The following is a 20,728-nucleotide window of genomic DNA, read 5'->3' as shown; positions in this document are numbered from 1 at the left end:
TAATGAATCCGGTTGCGAGTCTTTCCTTTGGAGTTGATTACTCGGGGATTTGCACAGTTTTTGTAGATGCTGATTATGGCATTACACGAGAATGTGTCATGTAAGGGGATTTTTTTTTCTCTGGTCATTTCTGGTCGATGGGTTTGCTGCGGTAGCAGATTCCGTAACGGTACACATTCCGTTTTGGGAAAGATGTTGAATTATATATGTTTCTTTTCTCTTATGTGTGCTGTGTAATGGGGGGGAAAGTTCACTTATTATTGTTGTATTATCTTATTCTTTTTTTTTCTCCTTTTCCTTTTTTTTCTTTTCTTACGAGAGATGTTGTAATGAGGGTTAAGGCTCTAAATAGCATTTTTCTTTTAGATAGGAGATATAATTTGTCAGGGTATGTGAGTTGGATAAAAGGGATGTTCGGCATTATATTTTATGGAGGCTAGTTATATAAACCATAAAGGGGTTTTTGCTGTTAGACTTTATGGGTTCTCTTTTGATAGCGTGTTTGTCAGATATGGGATTATTTGTGAGAATTCAGTAGGTAAAGATTATATTTGGTTTAGCGAGGAATTTTTAATATTTGATTAGTGGATTGAATATATTAATTAATGACGAATTTGTGGGGTAAAGCAAGACTTTAGTTATTTTATGACCATGTAGACCTTTTAAATACGGACACACAATGACTTTGGAGAATTCCCAACTCTACGTGATGATGGCGATGGAGACGACTTCGTTCTACAGTACCAGAGGTCGAGTCGAGTCTACACACGGATGGCGTTTCTATGGACTGCCTTTGCAAAGGATGAGAGGTCTTCGATATTTCGTCTCAGAAATAATTTCTGGGATAAATCAGGAGTCTACAGTCTTCGATGAGGCGGGTGCGAGTAGCACTTGCACAGAAGTCACGGGATATTTTCATTGATAACGGGGTGGTGACCACGTTTCCTTCAGTAGAAAACGTCGAATCTACAGTTTCGCGACGAGAGGGTGTTGGATACACTCACGAGGGTCGCAGACGCTGAATAATGGCGCGTGCTGAGTTGTTTCGAGTTGGTTCACGTACTCGACCTGCGTCTACAACAATTCGCTCGTCCTATGGGGATCCCAGCTGTTTGATGGTTCCTGCACGGTTCTCTCGGATTTCTTCATGATACTTAGTCAGCGTGTCTACAACTCGTCGATCAAGGTGTTTCATCAACACTTACATGGAAGCCATAAGGCAGTTCGAATCCCGCCTACAGTGGAGACCGTTACAGTCCCGCGCTCGAAGATAGTGGCGAGGATGAGCCTTTCTTTTTCGACGACTGTTATACTATACCAATAGTAATGATCATGTTAGGCGCTATACTGATCGCCGTTTGTGTGCTTGGAGTTCTTAAACTTTTATGCATTCGACGAAGCACAAGGGCTCCAGCAACGGAGGTGGCTCTAAGTCATGTGGTAAATTGATACATTGTGCATTAGTTGCCGATATGGTGTGCGACGGGTGTGCACTATTTTCTTTTTTGAGCCAGCCTCTGTGTTTTATATATATTGTAAGACGCTTGTGTGTCTAGTGGCTAGGCGGGAGCTAGCTATTTGGGTGGCCGAGCTTCTATAGCAGATGAAAAGAGGGGGAATGGTTAATAATATGTTTAAAGTGCCAATGTGATGTTAGTGAAGTCACATATCTCTTCTCGCTTAGAGACAAGCGATGGTGCAGTACAGTTCACTTGAAGAAAGGTATTTGTTGACCAAGCAATTTGACTCAGAGATCATTCGCCCGGTCGTGAGGCATGTACGTTCGTTTGTACGTAGTTTTTTGTCCCGAATGGGTAATAATTTTTATATAATTGGACAGTATCATTTGAGAGAATTATGTCTTCGAGACAATCTTTGAACACCTTAGCCATGTCCTGGAGATAGTACAGAACATTTTTTTTTGCGAGTCGCGAGTTTTTGGCGTCGCGAGTCTGAATATGCTGCAGAGCGAAGCACCTGACGTGTTCACAGGTGGGTTTTTTTTTTGCTAGGTTGCTGTAATGAATCCGGTTGCTAATCTTTCCTTTGGAGTTGATTACTCGGGGATTTGCACAGTTTTCGTAAACGCTGATTATGGCATTTCACGAGAACGTGTCATGTAAGGGGATTTTTTATTCTCTGGTCGTTTCTGGTCGATGGGTTTGCTGCGGTAGCAGATTCCGTAACGGTACACATTCCGTTTTTGGAAAGATGTTGATTTATATATGTTTCTTTTCTCTTATGTGCGCTGTGTAATGGGGGGGAAAGTTCACTTATTATTGTTGTATTATCTTATTCTTTTTTTTCTCCTTTTCCGTTTTTTTCTTTTCTTACGAGAGATGTTGTAATGAGGGTTAAGCTCTAAATAGCATTTTTCTTTTAGATAGGAGATATAATTTGTCAGGGTATGTGAGTTGGATAAAAGGGATGTTCGGCATTATATTTTATGGAGGCTAGTTATATAAACCATAAAGGGGTTTTTGCTGTTAGACTTTATGGGTTCTCTTTTGATAGCGTGTTTGTCAGATATGGGATTATTTGTGAGAATTCAGTAGGTAAAGATTATATTTGGTTTAGCGAGGAATTTTTAATATTTGATTAGTGGATTGAATATATTAATTAATGACGAATTTGTGGGGTAAAGCAAGACTTTAGTTATTTTATGACCATGTAGACCTTTTAAATACGGACACACAATGACTTTGGAGAATTCCCAACTCTACGTGATGATGGCGATGGAAACGACTTCGTTCTACAGTACCAGAGGTCGAGTCGAGTCTACACACGGATGGCGTTTCTATGGACTGCCTTTGCAAAGGATGAGAGGTCTTCGATATTTCGTCTCAGAAATAATTTCTGGGATAAATCAGGAGTCTACAGTCTTCGATGAGGCGGGTGCGAGTAGCACTTGCACAGAAGTCACGGGATATTTTCATTGATAACGGGGTGGTGACCACGTTTCCTTCAGTAGAAAACGTCGAATCTACAGTTTCGCGACGAGAGGGTGTTGGATACACTCACGAGGGTCGCAGACGCTGAATAATAGCGCGGGCTGAGTTGTTTCGAGTTGGTTCACATACTCGACCTGCGTCTACAACAATTCGCTCGTCCTATGGGGATCCCAGCTGTTTGATGGTTCCTGCACGGTTCTCTCGGATTTCTTCATGATACTTAGTCAGCGTGTCTACAACTCGTCGATCAAGGTGTTTCATCAACACTTACATAAAAGCCATAAGGCGGTTCGAATCCCGCCTACAGTGGAGACCGTTACAGTCCCGCCGCTCGAAGATAGTGGCGAGGATGAGCCTTTCTTTTTCGACGACTGTTATACTATACCAATAGTAATGATCATGTTAGGCGCTATACTGATCGCCGTTTGTGTGCTTGGAGTTCTTAAACTTTTATTAGTACTGTAGGATCAATTGCTTATAAACTATCTAAATATCTTACTAAACTGTTATCCCCGCTACTAGGAACTGTATCTAATTCACACATCCGGAATTCTCTTGATCTTGTGGAAAAATTAAATAACATTGTACTAAACCCTAGCGATATTTTTGTCAGTTTTGATGTATGTTCTTTGTTTACAAAAGTCCCTATTGACTCTGTGCTAGAATATTTAAGTAATGAACTTGTACTGCATGAATTGCCTATGTCCGTTAGTCACATAATTTCCTTAATTAAGTTATGTATTTGTGATTGCAGATTTATTTTTAATGGAGAATATTACCAACAAATATTTGGTATGGCCATGGGTAACCCTTTATCACCTCTCCTTTCAAACTTATATATGGAATTTTTTGAGAGACAACACCTCCCGAATATCACACTTATCCCCTTAAAATGGTACCAATATGTCGATGATATCTTAGTAGTCTTACCTGGTGGTATCGATGTAAATGATTTACTGTCTAAATTGAATAATTTAGTGCCATCCATAAAATTCACTGTTGAAATTGAAAATAACAATGTCATCCCTTTCCTAGATGTATTAATACATAGAGAATCTTTCCAATGCAAATTCAGTATTTATAGAAAACCCACAAATAATTTAACATATGTACATTTTATTCTGGCCAACCATTCTTAATATTAAAATTGGTCAATTTTTTCTTTTTTTTCCTATGTTCCTACGCGCTTTGCGTATCACGAGTCCACAATACCTGGACCAAGAAATAGAATACATAAAAAAGATAGGAAACCATCTCTGCTACCCACCTCATTTAATTGATTTATGTTATCAAAAAGCTCATAAAAAGTTTTATAATGTTGCTATTAATAAAAAAGAAATCCCTAAAAATGTACTTAGCTTACCTTATTTTCGTGGATTTGAAACCATAAAATCAATATTTAAATCATTTAATGTTAATGTAGTGTTCTCTTATAACAATACCATTAAAGATATGCTAATTAAGAATAGTCCCGTAACAAATAACAACATCATTTACAAAATTCCTTGTAAGGATTGCCCATCGTTTTACGTTGGACAGTCCAGTAAAAATTTATGTGTTCGGGTTAAGCAACATATGTATTCAGTTAGAACAGCCCAGACTTCAAATGCACTGTTTATCCATCTGAGTGAAAAATCTCATTGTATTAATTGGGGTGATACCTCGGTTATTGCTAGATCTAATGATTATGTTTCAAGAAATTTACTAGAATCGGCAATTATACAAATCACTAATAAAAACAACCTAAATCTTTGTCTGGGAATGTACCATTTGGACCCATATATTTGTAAGATGTTTATGAAGGACCTCAAAATAAATGAGCAACTAATAAATTAGTCCCACATATATATAGTTATTAATTCTCTCTCTCTCTCTCTCTCTCTCTCTCTCTCTCTCTCTCTGGTTCGATATTTTCTCTCCCTCTTTCTCTTGCTCGATATATATATATATATATATATATAAATATATAATATATATATATATATATATATATATATATATATATATGTATATATATATATATATATATATATATATATATATATATATATATATATATATATTATATATATATATATATATATATATATATATATATATATATATATATATATATATATATATATATATATATATATATTTATATTTTCTTTCGTCTTTTCATTAATAATAATTTTTGTTGGGAAAATTTGTGTAAAAATTGATGATATTAAATTATATATACTTCCGTGTTGTTTTCAAAATGTACTGTTTTTCTGGAAGAATCACTTGTTTACCGCGGGTATCCTTCAAGGTGTGGCTAGCCTATGACTCCTCCTCCTCTCTGTAGAGTGAAAATCGCCCTTATGGCTAATTTGGTAGTGTCAGTTTGTATATTAAGCCTTCTTTTGACTATGGTGTTCTTTGTAAAATCAGTATGCCTCAGTAAAGGGTCCGAATAGGACCGAAAAAAAGTACTCGGCCAACTCGTTTTTTCATTTTTTTCCTTCGTGGCAAAAAAACCTTTATTTGTGTATATATATATATATATATATATATATATATATATATATATATATATATATATATATAAATATATATATATATATATATATATATATATAATATATATATATATCTATATATTTACTTATTTATTTTATTCATTTTTATATATTATTATATCTATATTTATATTGTTTATTATTATTTTATTAAATATATTGATATATTATATATATTATATATATATATAATATATATATATATATATATAATAATATATATATTATATATATATATATATATATATTATTTTATTTACTTATTTATTTCATTCATTTTTATATATTTTTATTTCTCTATATCTATTTTGGTTTTATTTTTATTGATTGATTTATTTTTATTGATATTTCATTTAGTTTTATTCTTTATTTATTTTGTTATATATTTTATTTTATTTATATAATTTTATCAAATAAATATTTTTTATTTATTTAGTATTATTTTTTATTTTTTTTATTCATTTGTTTTATTTGTATTTATTTATGTTTATCTAATTATTTATTTTCTAATTATTTAATTTTTCTTATTCAATTAATTTATTTTCTTTTGCACTTAATTGGTTTTAACTTATCTTATTTTACCTTTTGATTTTAGTTATCAATTTTTTAATTTTTAATTTTTAAATTTATCTTTGTTTATTTTTTATCTATTTTTATGTATTTTATTTATTTTTCATTGATTTGAATTTTTATTTTCTATTTTTATTCATTATTTAGTTTTGTTTATTTATTTATATTTATTTATTTTTAATTGTTTATTTTTATTCATTTATTAATTTTTATTTATTCATTAATTTTTCATTGTTATTTATTTTATTTATTTTTATTTACTTTTATTCGTTTATTTTTATTTATTTATTGATTGATTTTTTTACTTTTGTTATTTTTATATTTAATTTTTTTTTGACCGCTTTTAATTTATTTATTTTTCATTTATTTGTTTAATTGTTTTTTTGACCTTTTATTATTTTTAAGTTTTTTTTTATTTTCATTCTTATATTTTTATTTACTTTGGATTATATTTCATTTATTTATTTACTTTTCTTTATTTACGTATCTATTTATTTATTTTTTTATTTTTTTATTTCTTTACTATTATTTTAATTTATTTTATCCTTTATTTTATTTATTTTGTTTTATTTTTTATTATAATTTATTTTCCTTAATTTTCCTTTGGGGGGGGGGGGAGGGGGGGGTTTTATTTAATTTTTAAATTTTCATTTTCTTTAAAGTTTTTATTTATTTTTATTTATTTTAGCTAATTTTAATTTTTTATTTATTTTTCATTTTTTTTATTTAATTTTTTTATTGTTCATTCTTATAGATCTCTCTCATCTTGATTTTTATTTTATTTAATTTGTTATATTTTCATTTAATTTTTTTTACTTTTATTTATTTGACGTTTTTATTTAATTTATTTTATTTATTTATTTTTTATTTTATTTATGTTTATTTTCATTTACTTTTCATTTTTATTTATTTATTTATTTCAATTATTTATTATTTGATTTATTATTTTTTTTATTTATTTATATTTATGTATTTTATCTATTTCTATATTTTTATTTTTTTGTTTATAGTATTTTTATTAATGTATTTATTGTACTTTTATTCATAAAATTTTTATTTATTTATGTTTTATCTTTTCTATATTTTGTTTGTTTTATTAATGTATTTATTTATTTTTATTAATGTATTTATTTACTTTTATTCATAAATTTTTATTTATTTATTTATTTCTATTTATTTCCATTTAATTTATTTATTTATTTTTTTTTTAGTATTTATTTATCATATTTTCATTTATTGTTTTTATTTTTTTTTATATTTGATTGTTTTATTTTATTTATCATTTCTTTTTAATTGTTTTTATTTTTTTAATTTTTTATTTTTTTTGTATTTAGTTTTTTTTATTTCATTTTTATTATTTTCATTTTTTTTATTTTTTTATTTATTTATTTATTTATTTATTTTTATTTATTTATTTATTCATTTATCTTATTTTATTTTATTCATCAATTTTTTATTTTTTTTATTTTTATTTATCTTTATTTATTTTTCTTTATTCAATTTAACAATTAATTGGAAAAAAGACGCTTGCTTAACGTAACCTAAGAAAAAACTGCACAAAACAAAAAATAAAAATAAATAAATATAAAAAATAAAAATATATTATAACCATCAATTTGAAAAAAAAAGGCATTTGCTTAACCTAACCTAATGAAAAATAGCCCAAAATTAAAAAATAAATAAATAAAAAATAATAAATAAATAAATAAATAAATAACAAAATAAATAGATAAATAATTAAATAAATAAAAATTGGTTGGAATTTCAAGAAAAAAGACAAGCATTCAATCAAGCAAGCTGTAACAAAAATACATAACCTAAAATAACTAACAGCAATTGGCAACGAGATTTCAACTCTCTAGAAGTAGTTATCTATCCTTCTCTCTCTCTCTCTCTCTCTCTCTCTCTCTCTCTCTCTCTCTCTCTCTTTCTCTTTTGGTGAGTACTATTCTCTATGCTGACTAATTTGGGTCCCTAGGTCCCACACACTACCTCAAAAAAGGCCCCCCTTATAAAAATTTCCTTCGGAATCGCCGGAAGGTAGCCATTATTGCATAAGTGACTATACCTTACCTTTAGAAAATGCCACGTACTCTTCGTGATTCCCTGGAGTCCTCAAAGAATCATAAGGAATCAGAGAGGCTTCAGATGTCTCTCTGGAGTCAGAAGAGTCCCCCTTACAAAAGATTTCCTCCGGAATCCCCGGAGGAAACCATTTTTAGTGACTGTCTATACCCTAGTTTTAGAAAATGCCTGCCACCTTCTTCATTTATAAATGGGAAAAAGACTTTTTTTGTTGAATTGTTTGTTCGTATTATTGTTCTAAAGTCCCCATTTCTTGACCGATTTTGATGAAATTTTAAATGTAAATCAATACTAACGAGGAAATGTGATGGTGAAAAGCAGAACTGAAATCAGACCATTTCGTTGGATATAGGAGGGGGGGCCGTCGTGTGGGGGAACGGGAATAATGTAAAAATGGCCAAAAATAACTGATATTAGTGTCTAATCTATGGTTTTCAAGGTCGCTGTAAGGGATAGTGACACTCATGATGCCTTTAAGTCCAAGTTCAGCCCCGATAGGAGGGGGGTGAGACAGGTGGTTGAGATAGGGGGATGTCAATAAAAAATAACTGAAAATGACTGAGATTAGAGTCTAATCCACAGTTTTTGATGTTTCTGAAATGATTAAAGACACTCCCGAAGCCCTTCAGGCCCAAGTTTAGCCCCAGTAGAAATGGGGTTCTTGATTTTTTAAAAATGTCCAAAAATTAGGGAAGGGTCTGACGGTTAAATATTCACCAAAAATTGGGGAATTTTCATATTGGGTTATAGTTTGAAGCATCTTGTAGAGCTCGAAGATGCGCATCTACTTCATCTCATGACCGATAACACTAGGATGGCTCCCGGGCGGGCTATGGTGCCTGCCTGAAAGGGCGCGAAAAAAAGTGCCCGAGGGTGAGGTGTCTCTAGGCCTGTTCGGAGGTGGAGAATGAAATGCAATTGGAGTTTGTGTCTCCAAAAATTTTTTGGGGGAAAAAAGTCGAAAAAAAGTTGGCAGTTAAAATAAGCTAAAAATCAAGGGGTGGTGGGGGAGGGGGGCGGGGATTGCGCATAGGTGGGATGGGGTGTTAGGCGGAGGTGGGGCTTGTGAGGGGCGTGAGGAGGGGCGAAAAAGCTATAAGTGCGCGCTTGTGGACTATGAAAATAAAAAAAGCACTCATCTGAGATTTTCTCCTCTTCTTCCCCCCTCTCTCTCACTAAGTCAATTGGCGAGAAACGGCCAAAAATCGGTAGGCATTCACTTAAAACGACCTTAGCCTAAATAAACCTAAAAAGTCCAAATTGACCACAATGAAATTTGCGATATTTTCCACCAAAACGGCTTAATAATGACAAAAAATCGATCTTAATTCCTAAAAAACGAACTTAACTCAAACTAACCTAACGTCAATTGCCGAAAAAACCAGGCAAATTTGGCCCAAAACTGGCGAAAGTTCCGTCCCAAATGGCATGTCGGCGAAATACCGTTAGTAAATGGTGAAAGTTCCGACCAAAATGGCATATTGGCATATCCAAGATGGCTTCTTATTGGCGCAAAAGCCGTACAAAATCAGTCAAAATTGAAAACAAAAAAAGCTTCACCTAGTAGTGGTTGGCAAGAAAAAAAAAAGGCCAAGAATTGTTTCAAAATTGCAAATTAACCGCCAAAATTGGGTCAAAATAAAAAAAAAATAAAAAATCCCCGACTGGTGCAAATTGCAAGCTAGGTGTTAAGGAGATTCAGTTGGGTGGGTCCTCTAGTATGCGACATTATGTTCGGGAGAATGGGATGAGTGAATGGTTGAGGGTGAATAAATCTGAGCCTAGCATCAGTGAGCAAATGGGTCTGGGAGATCGGCAGTTAGTGTTGGTTGAGTATGGAAGAAAGCAGAAAAAAGTAAGGAAAGAGAATGAAAGGGAGAAACTTGAACTGAATGATAGAGGGTTAATGTTAGGCTATAAGTGATGGATAAGGCATGTAATATGGATGACTTTGAGGGAAGGAATGATACTTATCGTGTGTGTAGGTTTGAATTGCCAGGGTTTAGTGAGATTTCAGCAGGAAGGGAATCAAGTTGTTAGGACGTGGTTGACAGTATGAATGAGTCTCTTCAGGAGTTTGGCAGCAGTGTTGCGAGAAATAGGCTATCAGGAAAAGAACTGGAAGATGTAGATGAAGTAGTGAGCGGGATTTGGGAGGATAGTGTGGAGGGAGACGGTAATGGGAGTCTGACTGGAAGCGGTCTGGGAGAAGTGGATGGGGGTGTAACTGAGAGTGTGTATGAGGGCCCTCAAACAATATCCAGGGGGCCTGTGTCCGAGCATCTGTGGGTGTTGCAGAAGGCTATTTAGTGTGGGTGTTGCGAGTGTAAGGAGACATTGTCAAATGTAACAGGGGAGGAAATATGGAGGAGTTATGGGAGTTCCATTTGACAACGTCTTTGAGAGAGAGTGAGTAAGTTTCGTGGTTTGTGTTGCTGTTGAGATTGTGTAGTATGTATTTATGTTTTTGGTTTTTCATAAGGGAGAGAGAGAGAGAGAGAGAGAGAGAGAGAGGGTGTAATTGGTGGATGGAGGGTTAACAATTGAATTAGCTGTTGGTGAGTTCTGGGTTGTCTGCTGGTGCAGTTGGAGTTAGAGTTATGATCAGAGTTTTGAGTCAGTATGTATTCAGAGCCCGTGATGGTCAGTAGTGTCGGCAGCGGTCTGTGAAGAGTATTGAAGGTATTGGTGGTCAGTTAAATTGTGTGTTATTGATTTGTTGTTTAATTTGTTGTTAAGTTTGATATTGTTTGCTTTAGAGTTGTTGTGCCTGTGCTGTTAGATTTGTTGAGCTTGTGAGTTTCTGTTGAGTTGTGAGTTGTTGTAGTTGGGGGTTGTTGTTGTTGGGGAGCTGTTGTGGTTTCTTGGTGTTGTTGTGAGAGGTTGGATGTGGGCTTGTTGGGTTGTTGGGTCGGTGTTGTGGAGTGGGGTGGTTGGTGAGCTGTTGTGATTTGTTGGTGTTGTTGTGGCTGTAGTCCTAGGTTGTTGATGTGGTTGTATAGGCCTTGTTTCTTTGTTGAGTTGTGGTTGTAGTCCTTGTTTGGTTGTTGAGTTGTGGGGTTGTGGTCCTTGGTTGCTTGTTGTGTTGTATGGCTGTGGTTCTTGGTTGTTGTTGAGTTGTGTGGTTGTAGTTCTTTGTTGTTGTGTGGTGGTTTGCGGCAGTTGTTGGTGTCTCAGCGACCTCGTCCAGCGGACAGCACAGCCTAATTAGGGCCCCCATCCACGCTCAGTTGCAGCCTTCAGGTGAGAACGTTGTGGGCGCAGTTTAACTGTATCGTTGCATGTATGGCGGGATTTTATTCCTAAGGTTCGAACTCACAGGCGACCGGACAGCTCGAGACCTGTTCAAGCAGGCCTGAATGTATGTGAGGTGTCTTCGACGCGGCCTGCAGGCTTATTCTCAGTCTATGGTTAAAAGTCGCAGTAGAAGAACCCATTTAGTAGGCGAGCACTATATCAGACATCTGGGGGGATAAAAGATTTTGGAACGAATTCATTGATGTATACAAGCAACATCCATGTATATGGAATATTAAGAGTAAAGACTATTCGAACAGGAATATGAAAAATGAAGCGTATGAGACATTGGTGAAGAAACTTCGAGAGAAGGATGGGAGTGCTACCTGTGAAACGGTAACCAAGAAGATAAACAACATGTGCGGTTCCTTCAGGAAAGAAATGAAAAAGGTTGAAAATTCAAAGAAGTCTGGGGCAGCCACAGATGAGGTCTATCGTCCAAGTCTGTGGTACTACGACCAGCTTTTATTCCTTCGTGACCAAGAAACACTAAGAACATCATCATCAGATATTGAAGAGGTATGTAAACACCTTTAAATATCATATTAAAACGTTTCACGCTCGTGAGGCATTTTTGCAGCCTTTTCTTGGAATCATCAAACTATTCTGTAGAGCTCTAGAAGAATATCAAAAAACTTAAAAGTGTAAAGACTTGAGCAATTTTCCCTTCGTCATCCATATACACTTCCTAATCTGAATAAAATAGTCTAATAATAACCTGAAATATGAATTGTGTCACCTGAGCGTGAGAGGAATAATACTCATTATGCTGAATATAAATGCACACCTTTATTTCATAATTGCCTGTAATACATATAGTATATGTATTTTCTTACATAACCCTCACACATTCCAAGGGTACAAAAAGTCTCCTACCGTTGGGATATAGATTGACATAGGCAGTAATAAACAGTAAGTGATAAGAGTTGACCACGTATGTGGATATTCAGCCTGTACAATGACTCATCATTACATCTTATCATCCAACCAGTCAACCCTTCCCTCCTGATTAAAGTACTCCAAATACAAGTTACGTACTTCCTATGCCTCATAGGTAGTAATGTGTCTACGCTCTATAGCTAATGGGGTGAATGTCTTTTCCATTTCTTCTTTTAGCTGGGTATCAGAAAGGATGTTGCAGGCCCTGTTATTACGGTTACCCCTCTCTCGCCGAAGAAAGTTGTGCAACATACAGCAAGCCTTGACCACAGAAACTGCATTCTCTGCATCGAGATTTATGGGGGAATGGAATAATATTCCGAATGTACTCTCCACAATGCGGCGGGTACGAGACAATCTATAATTGAATACTTGTTCCTCCTTCTTTCCTGGTGTGTGACTAAGTGGCTTCAGAAAATTTGGTCTCATTGCAAATGCGTCATCACCCACGAATACAAAAGGCAAGGTCCGATTTGAGGATCTAATTATGACGGGATCTGGTATATTCAGTGTGTTGTTGGCTAACTTCTCCCAAAACTTTGTGTTCTCAATGACACCACCGTCCGAAATTCTCTCATGAGTGCCAAAGTCACACAATATAAATTCATAATTTGCGCTAACGACTGCCATGAGAACCATGCTGTGAAATCCTTTGTAATTGTAAAAGAAAGATCCTGAATTAGGGGGAGGAACAATTGCTATACATGTTTCCCGTCTACAGCGCCCAGGCAATTGGGGAACTGCCACATTTCTTCGAAGTCTTGACCAATCTGGCACCATTCCTCCTTCGAATGTGGGAACTGTGGAGATAAATGCATAATAATATTTATTAATACTGCTTTATTCAATAATGCTAATATCCATGTTATTTTTGTCCCAATTTAAGGATGTGATCGAGATGGACTGCCAGTCTACATCCCAGCCTGGAGCTTCAAGACCCCTTCCATTACCACCTGCAAAACAGAGCCGCCAACCGGGACCGTCAGTGAGCAACAAGGCTGATGAGGTTCTGGGCATCATTGGGGACAAATTACTGGGAGCACGTGAAGAAGATGAATATGATTTGTTTGGTAAATTAATTGCAAATAAATTGCGTAAAGTTGACGAAGAACAACGAAAACTTGCTCAAAAATTAATAAATGATGTTCTATACGACGCAGAATTTGGACATCTTAAGTATGATAGTAGGGTCATGAGTGCTATATAATATATATATATATATATATATATAATATATATATATATATATATATATATATATATATATATATAACATGGGGGAAAAACCCCCAGTATTCATAAGGTAAGCGTGGACACGAAACGGAAGGCAGACCCCCACACCCTATTACACACACAGACAGCCTCTCTCTCTCTCTCTCTCTCCATTTTAACAGGTAATGAAAATGAGAGAGTTGCATCATAACATAACGTTTATTTACAAGAATAACTAAATCAATTAACTAAGTAATCCAGTCTTACTGACTAACTACAATGTCAAGTCACCCAAAAGTCCACACCCCACTGGGAACTCTGTCCCCCGGCATTTCAGATCCGTCTGTTCAAAGATACAGAACACATCCCGGTAAGTACACACACAAGTTTAAAGACAAAGTTAATAAAATGGAACATCTTACAAGATATCAAACAAGCCATCCCTTTGGCTAAAGTAAAGATAACACTTACCCATTCCCAACCGGAATATCACTCACTGATAAATAAAAACACTTTGGCATCTGCCATCATGGCTTCGCCTTCCTCCCCCGAATGTCTGTGCAAGTCTTCCCATAGACTTGGCTAGTGATACATTATGAATAGAAGAGGCGCACACGCACATACGAATGCACACTTCGACAACGCCTCATATTACTGGCTACAACCAGTTTCCCAAAGGCACTTTGAGAAGAGTTCATAAACTGTTGTACGTTGACTTCCTGAACTAAGCTTTTTTATCTCACGCCATCCCCTAGAAACTCATTGATCAGCTACTCTCAGGTCGTTACCTCTGCACTGTTCTCCACATTCCATAGGTCACAGAGAACGCACGAACAATATATTATTAATCAAAATCCCTAGGCCTTACAGATAGCTCGGCCACCTATATGCTAGCCCCCGCCTAGCAAAATTGCTTTAATACAAAACACTGGCCGGCTTAAAATAAAATATAAGAAAAACTGCACGTCTCTGGCATTATAAAATAAAGTCTTATCACGCTTTAATCTCCCAATAACACAAAACGCATTTTCTCTCATATTTTCTGCATTAGGATTCTTGAATATCCCTCTTCGCTTGTCTGCAACTAGCTGAACAGACAGCAACAGGCTATAGCAGGCTGTAGCAACTGTAGGAAGACGGAATGCCTCCCTCATCGTAGAAGACTCTCACGGCTTTCTGTAGATCCCCAAAAAACACGCTGTAGAATTCTCTCGAACACCCATCATGGAAATACTTGTAATCACCCTGGGCAACATGGCAGCAACCTCTCTTCACGGCTGGTGGACGTCTTGCTGATGTCGGGGAACGACTTTTATTGGGTGTGTGTTAGTATGTCAGTCAAGTCTTTGGTCAATCTAAGAAAATTAACTCAAACATACTACTTCTATCAAACAATGATCTCAAAAAGGGCAGAAATACTAACTGAACGTCTCCCAATTAACTCCCTTAATATGACTACTAAAATGATAAGTCATTATCACAACTCTCTAAGAAAAAAAACATCAAGTTCTCCAACTCAATTCTCCAAACTCGCACATCAGCACACACACAACTCAGAAATCACAGCAACTCCACGGAATTCTGCACTCACATTTCGAACTCGAATGTGCTCACAAGAGAAAAAAAAGAAGACAAAATCGTAATAAGCCCAAGAAAAAAAAGAAAGTATCTCGTAACATACCCAGACCCAAAAAAATATTCTCTCAAGTTCTGACATTCAAACAACCCACAAAATCAGTAAAAATCTCCAACTTTTAACAGCAAAACCCCTTTACTGCTCAATAATTAATCACAATGAGACTTACTGTCAAACTCCCATTACTTAAGTAACAACCCCAGAAAAATTACATCTCCCGGTAAAATCAAATCTCCCGTCCAAAAAAGAAATGCTACTTAAGCTCAATCCCCAAATTATATCTCGTAGGAAAAGGAAGAAAAATAATAAAAAAAAGATAATCACAAGTAGATTTCCCCAATCACAAAATACATAATACATGTATAATATGCATAACTCCCGCGTTTTCCCCAAGAAATGCTCCATGTAAAGCCCCGGAATTTGCCAGAAAGCAAACTCTCACACATGCGCTTTCGTGAAATGCTATAGCCAACATTTCCAGATATTGCAAAAATTCTGATCTGTCACCATCAGAGGAAAAGAATCAGCACACGCTCAGCACACGGCTCATCACATCGCTTGTCAGCAGAAAAATCGCCTGCGGACGCATGCTCAAACAGTAGCATAAAAATTGTCTAGTCAGACACATAAGTTTGGAAACTCATGATTCTCAAGAAAAAAAGGTCTAACTGACACATTTCACAGAATTAACTCCAGGATATGACTAATGTGTTCAAAAATTTGTCTCGAAGACTTATTCTCTCAACATGACTTTTCCCAAATTATATTTCTCCAAGAATAACACACTTGTGAACATAAAAAATGCACACACATCTCCATATGACTCGTAATGCAGTAATGCCATTCGCCTCTAAATAGTCACAAAATCAAAAAAGAGAACCACAGAAATCTTCTCTTGACTCGAAAAAAAACTCCATAACCACGAAAAGAGGGTCACCCGCCCAAGATTAATTCCAACTCCATTATGAGACACCATATCAATAATAACACCACTCCGGTTATAAAAATATTTCCTCCATTTGGTTAATAACCAACCCCCTTATATTATTCTCTTATTTCTCCAAAGCCACATGTCAGTAAAAAAAAAATCACCACTCCAGGAATAGAGAATAATCACCTCTATTTCGGCAAATACAAAATATTTACCTCTATTTCCCCAATAACTCCATGTGGAACAAAACAAGGCTCCAAAAAATATATCTCCAAAAAATGTGCACTCAAGGCAACTAACTCACATACTCACAAATATTGCCCCATAATCTCCAAATAATTGTGTCTCCATTTGCAACAAAGATGGCTGCAAAATAATTGAACTAAACATAGCTCATATCACCTTGGCAAATATCAAAAATGGCCAAAAATATATCTCCCATATATTATATCTCAAATATAACTCCAAAATAATATATACCTCCAATTATCTCCCCAAAATAATATATCTCAATTATAACTCAATTCTAACTCCAATTCTCCAGAGAATAACTCAATGTTATAGTAAAAACTATAAAAACTCTCTCCATTTAGCATAATTGCTAAAAAAGGGCAAAAACTCGGCAAATAAAACTGTCTAGAAAATTCTAGAAAAAATCACTAATGTGCCACAACTCATTATAACAGAATTCCCAACTCACAGTGTCTTAGCCAAGACTTCTCCATATGCACTACGACATAGCCATTAGAAAACTTAACCAAGTTTCCTATCTCTCACAAAGTTGTCACAAATACAACTAATGTATTGTGCAAGAAAACTCACAATTTCTGGAACACAAATATCCAGAGAAAAAATGTAGTGCCATTACGTATGCATTCAAACGTGCAAAAATTCTCCCATATATTACTCTATAGCATCAAATAGCTAAAACACGAACACGTTCCCGAACAATGACTCTAAGTCACGAACTGAGATAATATTCACACTAACTGGAGAGAAAAAACAAACTCAAATTCACCCTTGGTAAAAAAAAACTTGTGTCAGCGATGGCTAATTTCCAAAAATGGAGAAAAGAAAAATCAACGGCACCATTAACTATCTCCCGCAACTCACTAGATGTCAAGCAATTATCTGCTGAACTCATAAAAAAAGGAAAAAAAACTAAAACAATGTGTTGTTAGTTCCTCCCAAAATCAAAAAAAGGATTTCACCTCCCTTGACAGCATTACGGCACCCACGTATTAGTATAAAAAAATCAGTATCAGAAATATCATTATCACAAAATCACCAAAAAAATTGCTATCATCAAAATCATCAGTATCAGTACAAAAAATATCACCAATGTTAATGCTTGTCCATTCTCCAAAAATTCAGCACAAGTTCAGCAAGATTCAACACAATTCGCCAAGATTCAGTCAGATTCATCAAGATTCAGCAAAACTCATCCCCGTGAATCACTGAAATATTCTCCAAAGTTACAAAAACTCAACAATTAATTAACACAAGACTTCTCCCATTAATTCATTGTAATAATTATCCCTGAATAATTATCTGTAATAATTATCAACTAATCTCCCATGAAATATCTCAAATCTCTCGTAAAACAATTCTCCTGTAATGATAATTATACTTAGGCAAACCTCCCGTGACACATCTCAAGTATAATAATTAATAATAATAATAATAATAATAATAATAATAATAATAATAATAATAATAATAATAATAATAATAATAATAATAATAATAACTCTTCATAGCAATAATTCTCTTGCAAAAATTTCAAGTAAGGGTGAAATTCAAATAGCATACAACAGTATTGCTGAATCCTATGACATACAATTTCTCCAGCATGCAACACCATGACATAACACCATTGCCACACAACACAGATACACACCATCATTGGCATTTTAAAGTGATTTCTCCAACACAATAAAAAATAATCTGTGTATCCCCCTTATATTTGTGTCTTTCAAGGCACAAAGAAACATATAACACATCCCGTGCATGTTAACTACTTTTCCCCTCATTTTCGGAAAAGAAAAATCTCTTTTTATTTCCTTTTCTCTTCATCCAAGAGAGAAAAAAAATCTCTTTTCTAAAAAAAAAGACTCTACGGGCATTTCACTTCATCAACTAATCAATCAGCTGACATCTTAGCATTCAATGTCAAGGCCAAATCCATCCCCAACACTAAGAAAAAAAAGGAAAAGGGGGAGTTCACCCACACTGAGGGAAAAAAAAAATTTCTCCCCCTCGTGAGAACAACCCCTCAGTCGAGCGGCCCAAGGAACAGCCCGAGGGCATACCAGCAAGTACCCCCACCCCCATCTCACCTTGAACAGTGTCTACGGGACCACCCCTTCTCAAGGTTATATACACTAGTGCCCATCCCTGCACTATCTCTCGAGGGAGGCTAGTGGTACCTTCGCAATACCCTCCCAAGGGATGCCCGTACCCTCGCAATGCAAGGCGCCTCTCTGCAGAAATGTGCTGAGCCCGTAAAATTTGGCCGCTCTGTGTCACTAAGCCAAATATGCTTATCTAAGCACAGTTCCCATGCATAGAAAAATACACTCCTATGTTTTAAACAAAGACGAATGCATACGTCTATTACAAACACGTGCAAATAAAGAAAACACGTCACTATGGGGCAAAGACAAGAAAAATTGCTAGACCCTTCGAACCAATCCCATAACCCTGAAATATTTAAACAAAAACCCACTCCTTTAAAACAATAGTTTAACACTCACCACTCCATAATGGGAAAAAAGAACTCGAAATTCTTCGTAAAACGCGGCAGTGATATATGTATTAAACACAACACCCGCACAGGTATCTCGGAACACTCTCGTCATTGCACAAGCAAAAGTCACACTGGGTGCGCTCACTGCTTCTGGCTGACTCCCTGGGAAAAATGCTGAGTCCCATAAAAATCCTTCCCTCCCTTTAGCACAGTTAACAGACAGATATTTTCTCATTTTTTCTCACTAAGTAACTGAAAACTAACAGTTTAACGATTTTCCACAATCCCACAAAGCTTTGTCGTTCGAAAACTATCGCTAAGTCACGACCCCTTTTTATTTTCTAATCTGGCCACCCATCTCTTCATTGGCGTTCCTAGGCATAGAAAAGCAAGAAAACCTTTTATATCCCCTCTTTAACCGTCTGCCACCACTATAACATGGGGGAAAAACCCCCAGTATTCATAAGGTAAGCGTGGACACGAAACGGAAGGCAGACCCCCACACCCTATTACACACACTAGCCGCTCTCCTCTTCCTCTCTCCATTTTAACATGTAATGAAAATGAGAGAGTTGCATCATAACATAACGTTTATTTACAAGAATAACTAAATCAATTAACTAAGTAATCCAGTCTTACTGACTAACTACAATGTCAAGTCACCCAAAAGTCCACACCCCACTGGGAACTCTGTCCCCCGGCATTTCAGATCCGTCTGTTCAAAGATACAGAACACATCCCGGTAAGTACACACACAAGTTTAAAGACAAAGTTAATAAAATGGAACATCTTACAAGATATCAAACAAACCATCCCTTTGGCTAAAGTAAAGTAAACACTTACCCATTCCCAACCGGAATATCCTCCCCCGAATGTCTGTGCAAGTCTTCCCATAGACTTGGCTAGTGATACATTATGAATAGAAGAGGCGCACACGCACATACGAATGCACACTTCGACAACGCCTCATATTACTGGCTACAACCAGTTTTCCAAAGGCACTTTGAGAAGAGTTCATAAACTGTCGTACGTTGACTTCCTGAACTAAGCATTTTTATCTCACACCACCCCTAGAAACTCATTGATCAGCTACTCTCAGGTCGTTACCTCTGCACTGTTCTCCACATTCCATAGGTCACAGAGAATGCACGAACAATATATTATTAATCAAAATCCCTAGGCCTTACATATATATATATAATATATAATATATATATATATATATATATATATATATATATATATATGTCCAAGAATAATCGACCAAACATTTATTGTTTGGAGATTCATATTGTCCATTGACAAAAACAAACAAGAGAGTTACAATGCATGCTACTATTATAGGGCTGTTGTTTTGTCTTGAGTTATTAGAACATTCCATTTAATACTTCTTACTTTGCCATAGCAAAGAGTATATTGCAATTCTTATGGTTGAACATTATATTAATGCTTAATACAAGTGTTGGCATCATTTAGTAAGAATAAAAATAGGAAGCATATAATACTAATTGCTTCTGCACATCCTATTTTCTCATGGAGTGCTTTGGGTAACCTAAAAACGTAATATATGTGAGGATACAAGGCTAATAATGATAAAACTATAATTATAGGGTGTATAATTATGCGCAGTATTTTGTAATATTGTTTTCAGCTTCATATGTGACCTTTATGTATATAAACAATAAACATCATACACTTACCTTCATATATTCTTTCCTTAATACCTTCCATATAACTTCGCAAGTTTCTGGAATTATGCGTCCCAAAGCTTGTGGTGATACTGCTACGCTGAATTTCAGGTCTTCGTAAGACCTT

This window comes from Macrobrachium nipponense, chromosome 47 (assembly GCF_015104395.2).
Source record: "Macrobrachium nipponense isolate FS-2020 chromosome 47, ASM1510439v2, whole genome shotgun sequence".
Taxonomy (NCBI): domain Eukaryota; kingdom Metazoa; phylum Arthropoda; class Malacostraca; order Decapoda; family Palaemonidae; genus Macrobrachium; species Macrobrachium nipponense.
Note: the sequence above shows the minus strand (reverse complement) of the source record.